Genomic DNA, 3,161 nt, shown 5'->3' with positions numbered 1-3,161 from the left:
CTTCTGGACCAGATGCAGATAGTTTGAAGAGCCGAGGTAACAATGTCGGCCCAGTGTCGGCATAAGAAATTTGCATGTTTTTAAGATCCTCTTAAATACCATGTAAAAACTGTATTAGTTAGGTATTCCATCAAGGAGATAGGGTTAAAATAGAAAATTACTAAGGGTAGTAATTTTCTTCCCTGGCGGAGAGGGATGTTATACCCCAAATAAGATTACAAAATCTCTCTGACGATTCGGATAACATTAAGTGACGAAAGTGACACATGTTATTCGAATCAAAACATAGAGTTAAGAAATTATACATTCATTAAGAATATACGTGCATTGTAAGACACGTACATTCAAAATAAAAAGTAAGCCAGTGGAAAATGCATCAGCATTTCCACTGGGCTCATTCGCATGATATCATCATAACACCATGCAGATATGAGGTAATGACCAAGACATCATGGCCTCTCGATGAAATAAATACTCGAGAGACCATTGTCTCGAGGCCAGTAACTTGACGACAGTCTTTATCACTGTTCACCTGATACCTTCGGTATCAGACTGAACACATTCAACTGTACTTCGCCAAATTAAAATTTAAATAAAGAGTATTATTTAGTATTGGTTCGCGAGTGCTACTTCCTGCAATATTACCGAACCAAGCCGCTCGGAACTACAACAGGAGTACATAGTACCTTTGAAGAGATTCAAATACTAATGCTATCCCAATCATTACCAAACCATTATAACGATGGATTTGAATACTATACGTGAAATAAATGAATTGACCCGGCTAGCGATGCTATACCATGGAAACCATTAGGGAAGGACATTGGTCCAGAGGGTGGGAAATTCCAAATTTCCTTTAGAAGGCCGAAACCTGAGGGTTATCCCCGGCGGAAGCCAAGTCCGAGCCTACACTAGAGGGGTATCCCTAGTGGAAGCTCCTTAGGAGGTCTATACTGAAGGGGGGTAGAGGGGGTATCCCCAGTAGCAACCTAAAAATCCCACTTAAGCCAAGGAGGGATTAATCAAGTAAATTATATGCAAAAAACATTTAGATTCAAGGAAACAGAGCAAAGTCACACAGAAAGTAGTCATTTGAAATTAGAAAATTACGTATTCATTGTGAAAAGAAAAACAAGAGAAAATAATACGAGAAATTTTCAAATTACCATCCGATCTTGAAATTCGCAAACGAAAACTTCCCGATAGAAAGAATAAGAAGAGAATTAATCGTGGTACGCCCTAAGCAAAAGAGAAATTGATTAGTCAGAGTATTAGTCAAAAGCGCATCTCAGAGTTTTGTCTTCTCTCAATATATTTCTTTTGCTAAAATAAGTATAATCAATGGGAAATTATGTGTTAACCTTGCATTAGTTCTGTTTAAGGAATAAGAAATACGGAAAAATTCGCGAAAACATGCAGTTAGTAATTACCCAAACGGTCTGGTAGTGTAGTAATATTGGTAATTTGTCTGGTCACATAACATTGGTATTGATTCGTGGTATTATGATAAGTTCAATGGAAAGAAGCATGCGTAAATATTGTTTAGACAGAAAAAGAAACAATTTGTCAGAAACTCGTGGTTAATAAGTTTTCTTTATGTTAAATTTTGATTTTTGATTTGCATTTTTTGAATAAACTTTCTTTTGATTTGAAACAAAAAACGTTGTCCGTGTAAGTTTTGTATTTGTGCCAGTACCCCTCACTTATCCGAACCCTGGTAACTCATGAGCTAAGAGGCATATCTCCGAGGGTATTCCGAATTCATTTCGGTCTAGGACTGGTTGAATAAATTTTGGATAAGAAAATTCCAAAACAGTTCATTACAATACACAATCAGATTTTTATAAGAAAAATGGATCTCAATAAAAGAAGGATTTTTTAAAAATTTTCCATAAGATGAAACATCAGTTGGAGCACGAACAACGTTCTTGGCGCGGATTTTTTCTATTCACTGTCTATATGAATCTAAACTCCATATGAATCTATCTATATGAATCTATCCTCCAACTGTTGATCCGCGCCAAGGACGTTGGTCCTTCCCTATTGATGTTTTATCTTATGGAAAATTTTTAAAAAATCCTTTTTTTTATTTAGATCCATTTTTCTTATAAAAATCTGATTGTGTACTATGCCCATTTATTTGACATTCCTGACTTGGCTTGCGTTTTTATTTCTTTGTATTTTTCAAAATTCACCTATACTTGACGTACAATATGCCAGACAATCTCGTAATTCTAGCTGCTGATTCTAATTGACTTTGTTTGAAATTTCATTTTTTTTTCAATAGTACAACTGCTATTTATTCATAGTTACGAGGGCACCTTTTTTAAAAATTGGAAAAAAATAGAAAGTTGGCTTTTCAAAATAGACTCATGAAATGATTGAAAAATCTCGATTTCCCGAGACCATGACCATTTTTAAAAGTAAATGATTGTATCACAATCAATTTTTCACTCCAAGAATAATTTTTCCTGAGTTGTAACTAATCTTTCTGATCCCAGAATTTAACCAAAAATGAATTACATGCCAAAACAATTGTATGTTTCGAAATTTGAATCATTTCATTATTGATTGCTAAGAAGGGAATGTTGAAAAAAACAAGTATTTGTTGAATTTTGTTCGAATGCCGCTGATTATCCATCCTTCATTTTCGAGTTTATTCTAATCAATGCAATTGATAAATTGGATAAGTGAAAATTTTTGAATAAAAAGTATTCCGTCTTTTTCATTCTATTCAGAAAATTAAATATTCTTCGGTTTTGTGGATTAGTATTGATTCCATTAAACAATAATGAGATCGTAATCTTTGGCCTCTGCGGTCAGTAGCGGACTTAAGGTGGTCAATGGAAAAGAACAAAAACAAGCCAAACAATCCAGTTGAACTTCGCCCAACGTTACGACCCCATGTGCGAGGTCATTTTCAGGGGCATTTCATTTATTATAAAACTAAAACCAAAAGAAATTTGACCAATAATCAGTTACAACGCGGAGTTAAAATACAGAAAATACATGGGCTATGAAACCAGTAAAAAACTATATACATATTCTTGAGTAAATTGGCACATAACCACCGTCAACATCCCCTATGAGTAATGTTATGACAGGTCTAACCTAGAAAAAACCCATAGAAAAATTGCATGAGAAACCCCCCCCCCCCCCCC

This window comes from Diachasma alloeum, unplaced genomic scaffold (assembly GCF_001412515.2).
Source record: "Diachasma alloeum isolate Michigan unplaced genomic scaffold, Dall2.0 Dall_scaffold_00321, whole genome shotgun sequence".
Taxonomy (NCBI): domain Eukaryota; kingdom Metazoa; phylum Arthropoda; class Insecta; order Hymenoptera; family Braconidae; genus Diachasma; species Diachasma alloeum.
This window is presented reverse-complemented; position numbering follows the sequence as displayed.